The sequence below is a fragment of the Phalaenopsis equestris genome, unplaced genomic scaffold (genome assembly GCF_001263595.1).
Source record: "Phalaenopsis equestris unplaced genomic scaffold, ASM126359v1 Scaffold233395, whole genome shotgun sequence".
Classification (NCBI taxonomy): Eukaryota; Viridiplantae; Streptophyta; class Magnoliopsida; order Asparagales; family Orchidaceae; genus Phalaenopsis; species Phalaenopsis equestris.
Genome location: NW_018251343.1, coordinates 339,678 through 360,438, shown reverse-complemented (window position 1 = coordinate 360,438; position 20,761 = coordinate 339,678). Strand labels below are relative to the sequence as shown.

At 35.2% G+C, this 20,761-nt stretch overlaps 1 protein-coding gene across 2 annotated transcripts in view; it reads left to right on the top strand.

The window, feature by feature from the left end:
• LOC110038654 (serine/threonine-protein kinase GRIK2-like) overlaps nt 1-20,761 on the top strand; it is a 57,480-nt gene that overhangs the window by 32,637 nt on the left and 4,082 nt on the right. The window lies entirely within an intron of this gene.

Here is a 20,761-nt window from a genome sequence, read left to right as displayed (position 1 = left end):
TGTACCATAAGGTTTTCTCCATGCCTCTATGGTACCTTTTGGCTTGCAACTTGTCTTTGTTTCTCATGCATGATTTTTGCATGTGGGGCAAAGGGTTGACTAGTTGACATCTAATCATGGAGCATAATCATGGAGCATTGATGTTTTGAGATTTAAAGGCACATGATTCAATCTGCTTCTGTTCAATGCATTTCTTTTCCTTTTTTATATGTTGTGTGAAGGGGGAGGTCACATGAAGCATTGTTAAGTGAGACACATTGTAGATTGATTTTTTTTTGTCCTAGCTTTCGTAGAAATCAAAATTTCATCTAATCATGGAGCAGAGATGTTTTGAGATTTGCAGACACATGATTCAATGTGCTTTTGTTCAATGCATTTCTTTTTATTCTTTTTTTCTTTGTTGTGTTGAGGGGGGGGGGTCATATAAAGCATTTATAGATGGGACACATTGTAGATTGATTTTTGCCTAGCTTTCTTAAGAACCAAATTGAGTGGAAACATGTGGGCATTTTTGAAGATTATATGCTTGCTTTGGGTCTGCTTGGTTTTTAGTTGATAACATAAATCCGAAATTTGAAATTCCGCAATCCTCTAATATGTCAATAATTAAATGTCTTTAAGTTTTCTATTTAAACTCATATCATTCAATGTGTACCATAGGTGTTATTTCTAAAAAAATTACATACACTAATAAAGTTAGGGTCTGTTTGGGGCAGCTGCAGCTTATCCAGCTTATCCAGATAATCAACTTATTCTAATAATCTGCTGATTAGCAGCTAATCCGGATAAGCTGGATGACTGTTTGGTTTGTGCGTTTGAAGAACAGCTGATTCTAGATAAATGACCATTCTGCCCCTATTCTAGATAAGTTGTTTAGCTGTTTGATTTGTACGTTTGAAAAATAACTGATTTGTAGTTTTTTGTAGACAAAAGACCATTGAGACATTATAAATTTTAATTTTAAAATATTTTTTTTAAATTATGTGTAACAAATTCTAATCAATAATTTACATTTTACACTAACTTTAAAATAAATTAATTTAAATTTAATTTATTAGTAAAATTACATGCCGCCACACTTAAAAATATGCAAGAGGAGCTAAAGAAACCGAAATGAAGAACTTTTTATAACCTTTATTTTATTACAAAATTAGCACAAAGTACAGGCACACATATATAGATTTGTTACATGATAAATTTATAATTTCAAAACTATACATAATTTTGACTGCTCACTTCACTTAAAATAGAGTTCAAGATACCAAATTAAAACCAAAATACATATTGAAACTACAATTAATAATAGGATTATAACATTCAATTTAAATTTAGGGTTTTCATTTAAAATTAATTAAAAGAAATATTCATAGCTTATGGAACGAATGAAAATATACCAGGTTTTTCTTATGTGTCACAACGATTTATAAATGAAAGTAATTGTCTTTGTCAATATTGCTTAAAGGGTTTTCATATAATAAGTTTATCATTAAATTTAACATATTGTAAAGAATTTTTAAAATGGAAAGTACAAGATCTACTAGATTATGGATTATTATCTAAAGTTATTATTAGTAAAGATAAAAATTTAGAAAATTAGATATCTTGTTTTAGCCATCCAGAATTAAGAAGAATATTAAGGATTTTATTTGATAATGACATTACTCCATCAATAACTTTATTATTTAGTATTGTTAACCCTTATTTTGAAAACTTAATGGACAGTGCTAAGCACATTATAGAAATATATAAAACCCTCAAAAATTATTTAGCCTGACAGAAAAGTGAAGAGGTCCCTGAAATCATTGATCCATCAACAGCAGAAGACTCTTTATCTCATTTCAGGACTTATCAAGTTGCAAACCTTCATGAAAGATTTTCTAAACCACTACTCTTTAGCCAGATGGCTTACCAGGACGACAACATGATCATCTATCTTAATGAGAAGTCCATTACAGAGAGAATGTTTAAATTCAAGTTCTATCATCACAATTACAATTTGTTGGAACACATCAAGGCCCTCAATCCATATTACATCAGAAAATTGGAGATTATTTCACTGTTTTTTAAAGAGTTATTCAAGAAGAAGAAACAAACCGAAGAAATGAAGTTGAAGGATTTGACATACGGTGGGGTCAAAAAATGGTTAGAAGTCGGAGAAGACATCAATATGCTACCAGAATAATCAATCATCAACTAAGGGAATCTATTTTCACTTATCATGATATTGTTGACATGTGAAGCTTTTTATTTGATGCAGTACGTTTTTACTATTCAAGTTATTGTTCATGAGTCACGTGTAGTACGTTTTTACTGTTTATGTAATTATTAAAGTTACTGTTCATGAGTCACGTGACCACTATTGTTCACGTCACGATTGTATTATAAATAAAGGGGCAAGGCTCATTCTTCTGATCCATCCTCACATCCTCCCATTCTCTCATCCTCCCATCCTCTCATCTTCCTACTCTCTCCACTCCACTCCTCTCCTCACTTCTCTCTACTTTTCTCCACATATCCATCCTCTCCACTTTTCTCCACACATCCATCCTCTCCACTCCACTAGCCTCTCTTTTCTCTTTTGTTCTCGCGAAGGTCAAGAGTCTGTAAGTATATCTACATCATATAGAAAGGGTTTGTAAATATTTTTCGTAAGCAAATAAAGATGTAGCAAGTTTTCTTTTGAAAAGTTTTCTTTTAGAAAAATTTTTCAAGTAATTTTTAGCTGCGTAATTCTTTAGCCACTTAATGCTTTAGCTACTTAATTATTTTGCTACGTAATGATTTAGCTACGTAACTCTTTAGCTATTTAATTTTTAGCTATTTTTCTTTTCTTCTAGCAAAGTCATGAGTAGCTACTTTTCTTTTTTTTAGCTGAGTAATGTTTTTAGCTACTTTTCTTTTCTTTTAAGCAAAGTAATCAGTAACTATTTTATGTTTATTTAACCAAAGTAATTTGTAGTTACTGTTGCAAATTTTTTGACATGGATTTGCGTGAGTAGTCTTTAGTTCTTCCCCACAGGGGAGAAATCTGTAATTTTCTTCATGGATTTTTAATTCTTTCTTTAAATTTAGATCTCTGTTCTCGGAGTATGGATGAAGTTTATATATATGAACAATAAGCTAATAACCTCTATGACCCCAGTTTTCTAGTATGGTTGTAGATGATGGAGGGCTGTAAGTCCCGTTCTATGCCTGTGTGGCGCTTTAGGGCAAGCAATTGTACCATCAAAGAGCTACATTCCGAACGAAGATTTTAGGTGTATGTTATTCTTGTTCGACTTATGCCATAAATGGAGTCAGAGTGGAATGGCTTGGGATGGATGAGAGAATGGGAAGATGGATGAGAAGAATGAGCCTTGTCCCCTTATTTATAATACAATCGTGACGTGAACAGTAGTGGTCACGTGACTCATGAACAGTAACTTTAATATATCTTATTTACCTATTATTTTTATTATGCTCTTTAGCCAGATTAGTAAAAGTAAAAATTTTTTTACTGTTTACTTTTTACCGACGATAAAATTGGATTTACCAGATAAAGCATCAAAATTTTACCAAGCATGAGAATATTCTTCTTCTAGAATAATGGTGACTTAGAACTACTTTTTCAAGCATTGGCCACCATTTTTAAAAGCATAATTTAAGGAGGGACCCCTCTCTTTTATCATGAAAGGAGAAGACATCAATATGCAACTAGAAAAAGTATATAAAAAGAAAAAGGTTCTTAGGCCATCTAATAAAATAAAACCCAAAAAAGATGAAAATGTTAAAAAACCAAATAATAGAAAATGTAAGTGTTATATTTGTGGATCTCCAAAATATTTTGCAAATAATTGTGATAGAAGAAATTATAATAGAGCTTTTGGGACTAAAGATACTTGTTCTATGCTCCTCTCATTCTTAAATCTTTGATTTTCATTTAAAATAAATTTTATATGGTCATTCTGTTTTTAGCTCCTTAATGTTTAGCTACTTTTCTTTTCTTTTAAGCAAAGTAATCAGTAGCTATTTTATGTTTATTTAGCCAAAGTAATTTGTAGTTACTGTAGCAAATTTTTTGACATGGATTTGCGTGAGTAGTCTTTAGTTCCTCAGAAATCTGTAATTTTCTTCATGAGTTTTTAATTCTTGCTTTTGTGTGAGATAGTGTGTACTTCTAGTCTCTGTGAAGATGTATTTTTTCTGACAATTTTACTTACTGCACAGTACTGGATTTTGGAAGTCAGTTGCTTACATGCATGCATTTTATCTTTTTTATCCTTACCACACCAATTATCAAATGTGATTTGTTCCACTATCCAGAATACAACATGCAACACTTTTGGCAATGTATCAGTGAAAACCATCAATTTAGTTTTTTTGTACCATAAGGTTTTCTCCATGCCTCTATGGTACCTTTTGGCTTGCAACTTGTCTTTGTTTCTCATGCATGATTTTTGCATGTGGGGCAAAGGGTTGACTAGTAATATGTGACATCTAATCATGGAGCATTGATGTTTTGAGATTTAAAGGCACATGATTCAATCTGCTTCTGTTCAATGCATTTCTTTTCCTTTTTTTTATGTTGTGTGAAGGGGGAGGTCACATGAAGCATTGTTAAGTGAGACACATTGTAGAATGATTTTTTTTTTGTCCTAGCTTTAGTAGAAATCAAAATTTCATCTAATCATGGAGCAGAGATGTTTTGAGATTTGCAGGCACATTTTTCAATGCGCTTCTGCCTTTTTTTTATGTTGTGTGAAGGGGGAGGTCACATGAAGCATTGTTAAGTGAGACACATTGTAGAATGATTTTTTTTTTGTCCTAGCTTTAGTAGAAATCAAAATTTCATCTAATCATGGAGCAGAGATGTTTTAAGATTTGCAGGCACATGATTCAATGCGCTTCTGTTCAATGCATTTCTTTTTATTCTTTTTTTTCTTTGTTGTGTTGAAGGGGGAGGTCATATAAAGCATTTATAGATGGGACACATTGTAGATTGATTTTTGCCTAGCTTTCTTAAGAACCAAATTGAGTGGAAACATGTGGGCATTTTTGAAGATTATATGCTTGCTTTGGGTCTGCTTGGTTTTTAGTTGATAACATAAATCCAGTACTTGAAATTCCGTATATCCTCTAATATGTCAATAATTAAATGTCTTTAAGTTTTCTATTTAAACTCATATCATTCAATGTGTACCATAGGTGTTATTTCTAAAAAAATTACATACACTAACAAAATTAGGGTCTGTTTGGGGCAGCTGCAGCTTATTCAGCTTATCCAGATAATCAACTTATTCTGATAATCTGCTGATTAGCAACTAATCCGGATAAGCTGGATGGCAGTTTGGTTTGTGCGTTTGAAGAACAGCTGATTCTAGATAAATGACCATTCTGCCCCTATTCTAGATAAGTTGTTTAGTTGTTTGGTTTGTGCGTTTGGAAAATAGCTGATTTGCAGTTTTTTGTAGACAAAAGTCCATTCAGACATTATAAATTTTAATTTTAAAATGTTTTTTTTAAATATGTGTAACAAATTCTAATCAATAATTTACATTTTACACTAACTTTAAAATAAATTATTTTAAATTTAATTTATTAATAAAATTACATGCCGTCACACTTAAAATATGCAAGAGGAGCTAAAGAAACCGAAATGAAGAACTTTTTATAACCCTTATTTTATCACAAAATTAACACAAAGTACAGACACACATATATAAATTTGTTACATGAAAAATTTATAATTTCATAACAGTACATAATTTTGACTGCTCACTTCACTTAAAATAGAGTTCAAGATACCAAATTAAAACCAAAATACATTTTGAAACTATAATTAATAATAGGATTATGACATTCAATTTAAAATACAAAAGCAACATTTCATGAGAACTGTTGTTAGGTTGGTGCACGATCGAACGCTGAGCAACATTATGTGTTTGGGAAACACTCGAACCAGAAGTGATGTTGTCCGATTGTGATACTGTGGAACCCTGTGCAACGTTATCCGACTGAGATAATATAAAATCTGAAGGGTTGTCTGCCCACCTAAAGAAGCTGCTGTCATTCAGTTTGTGTTTCCACTTCGAGCACCTATAGAACTGTCGTTCGTAGCTGTGTTGCTGGCGTGAAGTGAGTGGCAAGGACGACAGTCCGCAGTGTCACATCACTTGCCTAGACTTCCCTAAATATCTGAAACTCATCGTCCAATAATTATTAAAAAGAAAATAGATCAGTTAAAAAATAGAGGATATAAAGAAAATGTACTTACCAAAATGTGGAGGCAACGGTTGCCAACAACAAAGTTATGTGGCTATCCAAGCTGGTCCACAGTTATCTCATTAAAATCCGTAGTCATAAAAAGAAAAAAAAAACTAATAGAAGATAAATCCATATTAGCTAAAGATCTCAATAAGCTCATAATTAAAAAATTAAATGCTGTAATGTCCAAGTATCAATAATCAAATACAACTTCAGTTTACACATTGTAATGTAGAGCTTGTGCCTGTTTCAATTTGGACAATAGTTTGCAAATTTCACCCAACAACAAATTTAACTTGAAGGCAGGCAAGCAAACTCTCTTCAAACGAGACCATGAAGATATCAAAAGTAGACAAAACAAGGATTGCCATTATAATCAAAAGTAGCAAAACAAAACAACAAGCTAAGTAGCCTACATTACACAAAACAAGGCCATGGAGGTATTGAAAACTATAAAATCGTCCATTAATTGAGTTTAAGAATGTCGGAAAGGCTTCTACAAACAAAATTCTATCCAAACAGTTTGGCTTGGACAAAAATGGCTCCAACTTCAACATTTTGAAAAGTTTATGCATGTCCTGTATGATGCTTCACAGCCAATAAAAAACAGACCTCATTTTATGGGCTAACAATAGGTCACACAGACCTCATATTTTCAATTTCACTCCCTTGCAGGCAACACATTAAAAAAAGTGTGGGTAGCCAATTTTCCAGAGTGCTTGAGCAACATTCCAAAATGGAATGAATAAATAGTGAGAATACAGGCAAATAATGCTCTTTGGACTTAAGAATGTTGGTGTGACATACTATATGGCAATGATCTTCAATGAACTCATTCACAACCATTTCGAGTGTTATGTGGATGACTTAGTCGTCAAGCGCAGACAAAAGGACGACCATGTGTATGATTTGAGAATTGTCTTCGGATGATTATGACAGTTTAATCATAATATGAATCCCTTACAATGCGTCTTTGGTGTTATCTCATGGAAATTTTTAGGATTTGTTGTTCGTCATTGTGGGATTAAAATTCACCCTCTCAAGATTGAAGTTATTTTAAATATGCCACCTTAAAGAATTTGCCCCAATTGCGATCTTTCCAAGATAAGTTGGCATATATAAGACGCTTCATATCTAACTTGTCTGGTAGGTGTAACCCGTTTACTGCTCTGACTAAAAATGATGTTAAATTCATTTGAGATTACAAATGTTAAAACGCTTTTGAAAGCATTAAACAATTTTTGACAACACCTCCTATTTTAGCAGATCCTTATCTCGGGAAAACCTCTAATTTTTTACACTGTTGCTTTAGATGACTCCCTCGGAGCAACTAATGATGTATTTTTAGACTAGGGTTCTAAAGTTTCATTTCTGTCAATGAACTTCACCTTGTTTCAAATATTTGAGGTTGTTTGTTTAGTTATGATGTAAATCCTCACAATTCTTGCATGATCGCATGCCGTGCAATATAAGATCGAACATTCTAATAAGACATTAGGATGAAAAATTGAATTTTCTTCAAAAGTATCAAAGCTAAACAATATGATAGTCTAAGATATTACTTGGGGTTTCATCAGTATCTTCATTATCCCCTACTTTTATCCCTTTGAATTCCGCTAATAATTGTTAAATTTTTTAGTCTTTCATGTTTGGAATTCTTAATGACCAATCGTGGAAGCCTAAACTTAAAAAATTCATGAAGACAAAATCACGACCATAATCGAGAGTTTTTCAAAAACGTCAAAGCCTAAACTTGTTACCTCGTACAAGCCATGTTACCCTTCTTTCGTTAGCATATTTTGCTTATTTTATTCTTGGCCAAGTTTGACCAATATTTCTTCAATTCTAGAATAGTTTGTTTAAACACCCTTAAACGAAACCGAGTTCTAGAATCTTCAAATCTTAAATATAAGGGTAACATTGATAAGAGGGACAAATTTTTCATAAAATAATAACAATTCAAGTTTAAAAATCAAACTTAATCTTCTTTTATTTTTAGGATTGGGTCCGAACCACCTTGCCGGAGTTTTTGTTCGGTGCAACAAAATTTGAAATGAAAATCTCTACAAAATAAATTATAAAGAAAATGCCTAGTTTACACAGGTTATAAAACAATGCAAAATGAAATTCTGAAATCAAGTCAGGCTAACATTTTGAATTTGCTAAATTTCAGTAATGGATTCTTCATAACTAGGTTTTTTGTTCGTTGGAGGATTGGATTTACCTATAAACACGTTTGCTCGTTACCAAGGTTGTCAATTAAGTTTGGGTTTGGTTTCGACAAAATTGAAGTGGTGCTCGGCAACGTACCTCACACTGTTATAAAGATAACTGCTACAGAGATTCTAGAGTAGGACTCTAGTTGAAAAAGTTTTCGCCGTCAAGAGGACCCTTTAGTCCATCATTATTCGCCCTATGGTTGAACTAGTGAAAGTGGATCTTCAAGAAAAGTCTATCATGAAAGAACATGAAGAAAATTATGTTCAGTTACCGTCAGTGTTTAAGATTGGGTTCAACTCTACGCTCTATGACTGTACCACTGACTCGTACTTAAAGACGGAACAATAGTAATATCATTCTGAAGAGAAAGAAAAATAAACTGATGAAGCAAAACAAGGTGAGCCTGAGAAAATGGGACTCCACGAGACCTTTTCTTTTATGAGAGAGAGTAGATTTCACCGGTTTTCTGCTGTTCACGGTGAGAAAGATGTCCGTTGGTTTGCTGCTAGTCCGCCTAGACCCTTCCACCCCCGACAAGAGAAAGAGAAAAGCTTGTCACTATCAGAAATTCCTATTGTGTTCGAGAAACTTGCCCAAAGAAAGGGCACAATCGCTCAGATCCTGCACAAGATGGGGCATCACAAATAAAGAAAGAAATCCTGAAGAATGAGAACCCGATTTACCAACACCACAAGCTTGATACATCACGGATCTCCGAGTTTGACAAGCCACTATTGCCACAAATAATGTCATTGCATTAGAACCAAGGCTATTTGCCAAACTTCATTTGGGACCCAAAATACCAGATACCACTATCATCTCAGAAATAAAGTCCTTCACTCCACAAAATCAAAACGAAACTCTCGTCCGCCACTTTTGCCTTCTCATGAAGAACTTATGTCAAGAGCTAAGATGACATTTGCTAGTATGAACTTACTCCTGAATCTCTTACGAGTTGGGGATCATACTCATTCCCGCCATGCCGACAAACCACCGAAAGTGCTTCGCCCCATACTAAGGAAAAATGTATAGAGATGTAAGTTGTTGGAGGGGTTGTTGATGTTTTGGAATCCCGATACAGACCCGCAACTCCCAAGTCTGGTCCTGAGAATATAACTCGACGAAGGGAGCTGGTAGATTTGATGGTTTTTTAGGAAAGTTCCATTGAAGGAAAGCTGGAAAAGCTAAGAGCCGACGTCAAATAGTAGAGAGATGTCAAAAGATAGAGAGAGAGAGAGAGAGAGAGAGACTTTGTCGATATTATGGAAGGGGATTTCTTGTCAAAAGATAGAGAGAGAGAGAGAGAGAGAGAGGGAGACTTTGTCGATATTATGGAAGGGGATTTAGCTGAGGTCAACATGGTGGAAACACGGGCTACCTCATCTTCATGAGAAGCATCGCCACTGAATGATGAGATTCTACCGAGGATTGCATAGAGCACTATAACAATGGGATGAGTAAATTAATTGTCTTGAGAAAAGGTAGAAGAAATGGTGACTGCCTTGTCAACCCTACATAGTTTACCACAGTTATCGCAAGTACCTCCTGTTGAAATTAATTGACCAAAAGTTGTTCACATCATTGATGACAGGAAAGAAGTAACAATTATTGATGAAGACAACCCGAAAAAGAAGGATCGAGCCCATAACATGATTCCGGAAAAAAGATATCATTTAACTCATCGATTTATTCTTGCCACCGCGGACTACTTCTTCAAATGAGCAGAAGCTGTGCCACTCAAGGAGGTCAAGGCAAACCATGTGTTACATTTCTTCAAGAAGCAATTCGTCTGTGGATTTGGAGCTTGGAGAATAATTTTGGACAATGGTACAACCTTCAAAAATACAAAAATAAACAACTTTGCTCGGAGACATTGGATAGATTGGAGATCGACGATCTATCACCCCAAGGCCAGTGGCCTGACTGAAACTTTCAATAAAATGTTGGTACAAATTCTAAAAAAGATGCTAACAGACAACATAAGAAATGACACGAGCAGTCGCTAGAAGCTTTGGGGGCCTACCGCACAACATACAAAACACCAAAATTTGAAGCCATACTTCCTCTTGAGGTGTAGCTCCTGTCACTCAGAATAGCAATCACCAACAAGATAACAGAAGAAGAGAATGCAAAGTTGTGGCTTGAAGAACTTAACGGTATGGAAGGCAGGCGCTTGTGAGCTTAACAAAATCTAGAACTGTATCATGCAAAAATGATGCAAGCACATGACAAATTAGTTTGTCTGAGGACATTCTGAGTCGGTGACTTTGTGTTAGTACTGCGAAGGCCTATTCTTACTCATTGCAAGATAGGAGGAAAATTTAAGCTAACATAGGAAGATCTGTTTTTCGTTGAAAAGACGTACTCAGGGGAGCCTACCAGTTTGTCAACTGTCAAGGAGAAAGATTCATGCCCCTAATCAACTGGTGGTATTTAAAAAAATATCATGCAACATGAAAATACCCGTTTATAAACTGGGACAATCCGAAACAAAAAAAATAAATAAATAAAACACAAAAATGTGCTTCGGGCTTTTTACATGAGATCTCTCTTGGAATCTAAGATTTTGTCTTAAAAAAAAATTATCTCCCTTTGGGCTACCACCAAACAAATTTCTCTTCTTGAAAAAGACAAACAAATCTACGAACAACAAACAAAACAAAATAAAATAAGAACAATTAAAACCTAAATTATTCTTACAAACATGAAATCAAAATAGTGACATTCTGCCTGTTGTTTGCAGGAAAATGTGGGGATGTAGGCTGATTTTTACTTTCTGAAATGGTGTCAATCTGGCTTTGGACCATTGATGCGCAGGGCTTGGCGTCGTCATACACTTCGGTCTCGATATGGACCAGGTCGAGTTACTATACTAATGACCACTGATGGCCATTGTAGACCAACAAGAAGTATGCAGGAAGAAACTTGTGTTGGAATTCATTCCCGTCAAGGGAAACCAACTAAAGAAAATTGGGGAAGTCTATGTCAAGAAAGGTGGAAGTCATGCCTGAGAAGAGCAATGGTGCAAGAAGAATCAAGTCAATAATCATGGTTGCAACTCAGGAAATAGTCCGTGCTTTAGTGGCGGGGCTATCAAAGCTTAAAACAGGGTTATCAAGAATCCAAAGAAAAAATCGAAACAAGTGTCTAAAGAAACTTGAGGAACAAGCGAGACAGGAACAACCTTAGGGAGCTATCGCAAAGAACGAACCAGCATTCTAGAATTTGAGTTCCAGTCATCAGAGTGAACTCCTGCTCAGACGTATCCCATCCTTGGGATAGAGGAATTCAACCCAGAAGAAGAACGAAAAGAAATTTTCTTGTTGGATCCATATACTTCATAGTTTGTTGGCCCGTATGCGCCACGATATGCCACCCCGACAACTTATTCCAATGAAGGAATTGGAGCGCTTGCAGAAAGTACTCCGTCAAGAGATCCGACATATTCAGAAAATAGACAGATAGTGCATACATATTCTTGTAGGGCTCATATTATTTACAAATGTGTTCTCTAAGTAGCAAGACGCCATCATCCGTTATGTCTTTGAGTCCAGAGACAGAGGACGGAGTAGGTATTTGGTGAGAACATACTCCGAGCCTAGTCGTTGGAAGAGGGGTAATGGGAGAAAAACAATTCAGTACGACTATTGTTGCAACTTCGCAAGCCGCAGAGAAATTATCTCGCCTGGGATTATCCGTCATGACAATGTTGACCCACTGCCACCCATAATCAAGGAGGTGATTAAAAAGTTGGTATCTTGGCACATACTACCTACTGACTGCATTCCAGATAGCTGTATTATAAACATCTATGACCATCATGATTTCAGGAGACCTTTTTGCACAATCTCACTCGTTAGCGAGTGTAGTATTATGTTTAGAACAAAGCTTCATATTTTGGGGCCTGGAGAGTTCAGAGGGCCAGTATAGATTTCCCTTCCAGTTGGGTCTGTTTTGATTTTCAAAGGAAATGGTGTTGATTTAGAGAAACACTGCATTCTTGGAGTTCAGTGACAGAGGATCTTGATCACGCTTAGAAAGATGTGCAGCGAAAATGAGTCTTTTGGGTATCGTTTGGATCTTGAGCTTTAAGTGTTGCAACCTCTTGAAATACCTTTATTTTGGAGATATCTAAAACCCATGAGTACTCGGAAAAGTTGGCTTCTAGCTATCTTCAACGGGACTTATGACATTCAGATGGAGAATAGCAAATGGAGGACTTCACATTCCAGTACAAGTACAAGACGAAAGAGGGAAGACTGTGACATGCCACAGTGGCTATTTGATAGTTTTATGTTATTTATTTCTATTATCCTTCTATTCCGGACATTTGAAGAAATGAAATGCAATGGAGCTTTTTCTTGCTACGTCTAAGGTTACAAAACTATCAAATTCTTCTGACTAATTTCAGTGTAGGTTCAAATGGCCGGTTTAGACACCATGCACCTGGTCAGCTCCAGCGCACATGAAAAGGGAAGTATCCCAACAAATGACAAGAATAAAGCAAAACAAAATAATTGAAACAGCAAACAAATAAGCTTTGGGCAAGGTGTAATTCCCTTAGGGCATCCCATACCCAATGAATACTTGAAACTCCTTTTTCTCTAGCTAGTTTTTAGGTCGGATGTAAGACCCCCCTCAATGGAATCATGGCTTGCCTCACTAGGCTAGTTGACCCGTATGTCTATTAGGTAGGATGTAAGACCATTGACATTCCTTTCTATTATAACAAGGACATGACATCGATATCTGAGAAGCTTCCCTAGACTAGTTAGCTGTTTATCTATTAGGTAGGATGTAAGGCCATCGACATTCCTTCCTATGTAACAAGGAGATGACATCGACATTTAAGAAGTGGTATAAGACCCCTAATGAAATTCCTAATTAAATGATATAAAGTAAATGTCTAATTTAATGATTCTTGAAATTCCTAAATCCCTAAGGGCAAAACCCAACCATCTAAGGGCAAGACCAACCATCCAAGGCCCAAACCCAAACCCTATGGCCCATAGCCAAAGCCCAAACCTTAATACTCTAAAAAGAGACTCACATGACCCAAATAACCCACCATGACGCATCAAACTAATTAAGAATTGACTAAATTAAATCAAGCATGAAACAAACACTAAAAGACAAGAATGCACACTTAGCTAAGGTGGCCACCACATGTTACCCAAGTCCGATCCTTGGGGAGTCATTCATACCAAAATTGGTCCTAGCCACCACACTAAAGCTCTCCCCGATCACTGAAAGCCCTTGTCATGCCATCCTTTTCCCCATTGGAGCTCACCATGGTCAAAGAGTTCAAAAAAGGGTAAGGCTTCCATCCCTCTGCCCAAGCTCCTAAAATCCCTCTACTCATGCTTTAAGGATCTACCAGAGTTCCCCAAGCACACCAGTGCCTCTCCCATGGCTTCCTGTGGCTATATAAGGAGCCAACTCGAGAGCCTTAAATGACATTGAAACTCCCTAAACCCTCACTGAAGTTCCTCACCTTGAACACAAAAAACTTTTCCACAGAACTTAGCGGCCTACTCCCACCATCCCCATGCCATCTCCGCCACTACACATCTTTAATTGCACAAATGAAATCTAGGGCAATTCATGGTCTTGAAATCAAACTTACCAAAACTCAAAATTAACTTACCCTTTAGCTTCCCACACTCCTAAAATCACTATCTCGATCAAATTACCTCTGTCCCGCACTCTCTAACTTAGCCCAACACCAACCCGAGCCACCATTGACCTTAAACATACCTAGACTCAATCACAGCTCAAATTGATGCTTGGGGGAGCTGTGCAACCTTGGGACGATCCTCTCTGTCAAGTCAAATTGAGGCATCACCTCTTGGGAGAAGGTAATGGCTTGAATTACTAAAAAGTCCTCAGTTTGGTCTTTTATGAAACTAATAAACAATGCATGCCCACTTAGCTGTATGGATATGTTTCTTAAGGTTAGATCTAGCTCTATGATCAATTGCAGAATGATTTGGTTAACCTTAGCTTGAGATCTTAGGCCTAGACCGTGTACAATGGTCGCTCTCTGTCGCGTTGGGGACGATGACGGAGAGCTGTTCAATCTACACTGTTTCAAACAGACGGTTTAGATTGAATTCTACGATGCAATGGTGTTTGGGGCAGACAACGGGATCTCTTGTTTTGGCGGCTCCAATCATTGGCTGGTGAACGATATGGCGATGCTTAGCGACTTCAAATGGTAAGAGGTTGACGCGGCGATGACGGGTTTAAGTAAGAAATTCGGATTTTCTGAATTTATTAAATCCAAAAATTACCATATTACCTTAAAAATTTATATCTTAATAAATAAAAAAAAAAATCTTTGGATTTAATGAATAGAGGGTAAATTAATAAAATTGAAATCTAAATTAATTAACTTCTATTTAATTTTAAATTGATTAAAAGCTCTAAACAACATTTTAATTATTGAAATGTAAATATAAACTAAAAATTATGAATTTTTATTTTAATTATTTTCTGAATTAATTAAATCCATAAATTACAATATTACTTTCAAAATTTATCTCTTAGTAAATAAAAATCACAAAAATAAAATAAAAATATCTCTTGATTAAGTGAACAGAGGGAAAATTAATAAAATTGAAACCTAATTTAATTAAATTATTTTTAAATTTAAATTAATTAATAACTCCAAACAATATTTTAATTATTAAAATATAAATATAAAACTAAAAATTATGAAAATTTGAGGGTTTGTTCCCTCTGACTTTGGGGATTTTTCATGATTTTTCCAAGGACAAGGAATATCCCCATCACAAAAAACTCTTAACTTTTTTTATCAAAGTTAGATTTATTTTGAAAAAATAATTATAAAAGTTAAAATATCAATTAGAAAATTATAAATTCGAGTAGAAATTAACAAGAAAACTTAAACATTGGTTTTCTATACTAAAATGACAATTTTGACATTTTAAAAAAATGAAAAAAAACAATGAAGGTTAGATTTGTAAAATTAAAAATTTTTCATTTAGCCTCCATTGTCTCCTAAATTAATTCACATAACCTAAAACTCAACGCTATCTAACTCTAAATTAAACTAAAGAGTCAAGGCATGTTTTAATTTCTCTTAAGAGAATAAAAGCACATTCAACCTAAGCTAATCCTCATAAAACAAAACAAAGGAGACAGAGAGGGTTAAGTGAAGAAGTTATAACTTTGCAAAAGTTCTCTTCAATAACTCAACTTACCAAAAAAATATAAAAATAAAATATATCATAAAAATGACAAAGTCTTAAACTTAAACCTTAAAACAAATCTTGGTTTGTGAAAGAACCTTGTAGGAGGCAACCCATTGCTGCTAACAAGGAGATTTCAGGTTGCTTGTAATTAATCAAATCACAAACCCTAACGACCTCAGAAAGATGAAATCATGGGACTTGACCGAGTCATTTCAAAATTAAAATGATATCACATGAAAATAATTGGCTAAGAAGTTTTATGGAACTAAAATTTTTCAACCCTCTAAAATCCAAAAAAGATATTAAAATTTAAATGAAACCCCATTGACCAAAGATCCCTGATTGCACCCCTTTTACCTGAACCTTTGAAGATCTTTTAGACGATGCAACACATGATTGTTGACAAAAAATTTCTGTTCGGAGTAAGTTTGATTACCTCTCTAGGCTAAGTACATCAAGGATCTTCACACCCCGGGACAACGGAAATCCATTGGCATGTTGACAAGGTTGTTCTAAATAAAACGGAACAAAATCAACTTCAACATTTCACTCACTCCAGACGCCATAACAATACTTATTGATTGTAATTGTTTACCCGTCAGACGTTGACTAAGCAAACAAACTTTATCTTCTGCATTCATTTGTGGTAGGTTTACTTTATATATTTTTAGGATGTGCTAACTCTGTTTTGTAAGGTTGCTATTAAGTAAAATGAGTTGCTGTAGTAACCTAAGACCTTCTTTCAAGTTATCATTTCTTTTGTAGAGTTATGGAGTGTTGTGGTTGATCGACTATTAACATCTGGACTATCCAAATGAAGACGAAATATGAAGCGAAGGATGAAACTCAACTAAACCATCAACACTACTTCGGATGATGTCGATCAACAAATCTGAAGTAGGTCTAGGATTGATACATATATGGTCCTTATGTCCATGTCTTGTGATTGCTTTATAGGGTTGCCCACGTTATGAGCCGGTGTTTGTGCTTGTGCCTTTTGCCTGGATTACCAATAGAGTCATCCGAGGACTAAATCTTCTACCCAGATCAAATAAATAAATTTAATTTAATCTTTCAAAATAAAATAAAACACATAACCAAAACAGAAATCACATCACAACTTTAGTAGATGACATGCATATAAAACAATCTCGATTGACATTGAACAAATTGAATAGAAATCTCTTTTTCGATCTATGAATATGAACTTGACTTTTAGGTATATGCATAACATTTTGCTTCTATTCTTTGACTTTCGGACACTCTCTCATTGCATAATAGGGGACTGGTTTGATTCGTGAGAACCATTTTGCCACATGGAAGTGAGTTCTGCCCTCTGCATACATTTGACTTTATAAATTAATCTTCTAAAGATTCATCATTTACACAGTTTGTTTCGACGTACTCAACACTAATCAAACATAATAAATACTTGAATGTGGGGAGCCATAAAAATATTTAAATTTGAAGTCTCAAAAACATATTTGATTTGTCTTAGAAAATTATGCATACCATACTCAAGCAACTTGATGTATAATTAACTCATAAGGTCTACTACTTCTAATAAAGAACAGCCTTAAACCATCCTATATTTCATTGAGACGATTAGGTAGTTTAGATAACAACCCTTTCAAGACAGGGTCGTAAGTGCATTGCATTTTAATTAGGGTTTTGAAGTTTCAGTTTTCTCAATGAACTTCACCTTAGTTCTAGGATTTGAGGTTATTCGTCGAGCGTCGATTTACGACATAAATCCTCATCCTCTTAGGCTTTTGTATGATCGTATGTCATGTAATATAAGACCTAATATTCTAATAAGACATCATGATGAAATAATAAATTTTCTTCAAAACATCAAAATCAAACAATAGGACAGTTTGGGATATTATTAAGGTTTCCTCGGTATCTTCTATGTCCCCTACTGGTTCTCCTTTGAATTCTATTAATAATTGTTCACGTTTTTATCCTTTCTCATTTGAATTCTGACGACCAATCGTGGAAGCCTAAACTTAGAAATTTCTTGAGCACAAAACCTCAGCCTTGGTCGAAAATTTTCTTAAGTCACTTTTGTCACTTTTAAGATGTACTCGACTATAAAGGTTTGCCCTTATAGGAAGTTTGTAACTCATATTTATAGGTGAAAGATTTGTTAGTTTAATTGTAGACCTTGTAAATATTCAAAAAATTTTAATTTAAATAATTGAATCCCTCATAAAATGGTATTTTTATCTTTCGGGATGGCATATTATTTTTGATGACATGTTTGATTATTTAAATAATTAAATCTTCGAATCTATACGGTATTTAAAACCCCGCGTGGAAAAATAAAACCAACAGATAATTTTTGCAGCTATTCTTTTCTTCTCCACTAGATTCCACCTCCCTTGGAACTTCTGAGATGTATGAATTCATGTTTGTTGTGAACAGTCTTGTGATTTCATATTATCTTTATGTTGCTCAGTAAATTTCTTTCTCCTTGTATGCACATAAAGCTCTTTATTGTCAATCTCAAGTTGGATGATCTCAATGGAATTTGGGAGACACGATGATTAGAAGGATGGAGAATAGATTGTGGCGATGTGGGTATCTTAAGTAATGTAGGGAAGTAGAATAGGTTGTGACGACTCTTAATTAGTGTTCAGTATTTAGAGTAATGTTCTAAGTTTGATATTCACCCGCACTCTCCTCATGAATATCAGATTTGGGGTAGTTGGTTTGATTTTTAAAGAATATAGCATCCATAGAGTTATAATATTTTTTTTATTGGAAAAGTAACACATGTACTCTTTTTTGTTAGAAGCATATTCAAGGAGAATACATTTGATGGATTTTGAATTAAGCTTTTTGTGGTTTGGTTGGTGAATGTGAGCAAAAGAGGCAATTAAATATTTTGAGAAGAAGATTGGATGAGAAGACTATGACATGAGGGTATTTTTCTATCACAATATCGAGAAAAACTTTGAATCCAACGATCATGTTTGGTTTTCTATTAATGTGGTAGGTGGTTGTGAGCACATCTCCCAAAAAAAATTTTCTTGGAACATTATGAGATAGCATTATAGACCTAGATACCTCGAGGAGATGTCTATTCTTTCTCTCAACTATCCTATTTTATTGTAAAGTTTTAATTTAGGAACTTACATGAATGATACCGTTTTTCTCGGGTCCAAAGATAGAATTGAAGTATTCATTTGCATTTTTAGTTTTGAGGATCTAAATTTTACATTGGAATTGAGTGAAAATTATGTTATGGAAGGACTTAAAGATTTGTTCAGTATCATATTTTTCCTTCATGGGAATATCTAATTAGTTCTAGTGCAACTATCAATAAATAAGAAACTCTCTGGCTTCATTAATGACTTTCAATTTTGATGGTCCCCAAATGTCATTCTAGTGATAAAGAAATGATGTAAGAGTTTATACTGGGACAGAGGATAAAAATGACGTGTATGTGTAGCAAATTGACAAATTTATACTGATAAAATATTGGTCTTTTATTAATAAAGAGATGAGGGTACAACTTTGCAACATAATAAAAATTAGGATGACCAAAATGACGACGTTATAGTAGAACTTGACTTTCAATAGAATCAAATATAGTAGACGCATGAATATCAAATGAGGATGGTGACGAAGACATTTGTGTTAAGAGAATAACATTCCTTTAGCAGGTATAGACCTTGATGCAATTCAAGACCGTTGATCACCTTCTCCAAATCTACCACCTGAAATTCACAAGTGCTAGATGGAAATTCAGTAACACGGTCCAAGTTATGATTAATCTTGCTAATTGACAGTAAGTTGCAATCTAATTGGGGAATATATAACATAGAAGAGAGCTGAAAACCTTTGGAAACTTTCGCTTCTCATTTCTGAATAATCCTGTAGTGAGATCCATTGACAAGTTGAACAAATTTAGAATCGGTAAACTCTTGATTGTTGGTGAGAGCATGAATATCTCTAGTCATGTGATAAAAAGCACCCGACTCATTATCCAAGATCAAAATATTTCATTGTCAGTGAGATAGAAGAGGATTTGATACATTGATGTATCATCAAGCTGATAAGCCTCTCAGTTGTGCTAGAAAGAAGTTTCGTCAACACCATTTGTTTTTTGGTGAAAGGGTTAGGGTCGGCCAACCCTTTAGAAGAGGTAACAACATCGGCCTTACTACCTTGGTCTTTCCTCTCTTGCTCAGGTTTCTATTTTGCAGGTTTTTCATGTAGTTTTCAATACCGGTCCTTCGTGTGACCAAGTTTCTTGCAATATTCACACAAGGGATAATTAATCTTCGGAGTGGAACTCGATGTCTTTATGCAGTACTTGGCCTAAACCCTATTTGTATTTAGGGTTGGCGCTTGTTATAGAGAGGAAGTTGGTTGCAGCTGCTGTAGGAAGAAAGGCACGGCGAGTTGCTGTTACAAAAGAGAAGTTAGTTGTTGTTACTACTACATGAGAGTGGTCCGACGAATGCTGAGAGACCCGGCCGCTGTTGCCGTTGTTTTTGCTGGAAGATGGTATGGTGATAATGAGGTGAATAACTAAGGGCTTGTAGGGAGAACCCGACGGAGAAGGGCTTGCAGCAGGAAGGAATCGGGTTGCTGTGTAGATCCAATGGAAAAAAATGTTACTAGGGGAGGCTTGTAGGAAGAATCCGACGGAGGGCCTGTAACTGGGATTTCCACCGGTAGGGATGAACTGGGGAGGATTTGCGGGCTGGCCAAAGGCATTCCAACGTCTATCGAGAGAAGTTCCGACAATTGGAATGTGTTCTTGGCCTCACAACCAAGCACTGGAAGGAGTGGCGTCTGACTAAGAAGCACAGGGAAGCCTCATCTACAAGGAAAGAAACTACTGCAGGGAGACAATTCGTTGGAAGGCTGGTTGGATAGGTTAAGGAGAATCAGCAGGTATGTAATAGGAAGATCCACTTTGGATCTGTATTCTGATGAGGAACCGCAAGATCCAACTGCCATGATCCAGAGAGAATTTTTCTTCCTCTCACATAGCGCCAAAATTGTGGTTCCTGAGCTGATTTTGCTCTGAAGGAAGAACTTGCGCTTGTTAAGTTGTGCCTACA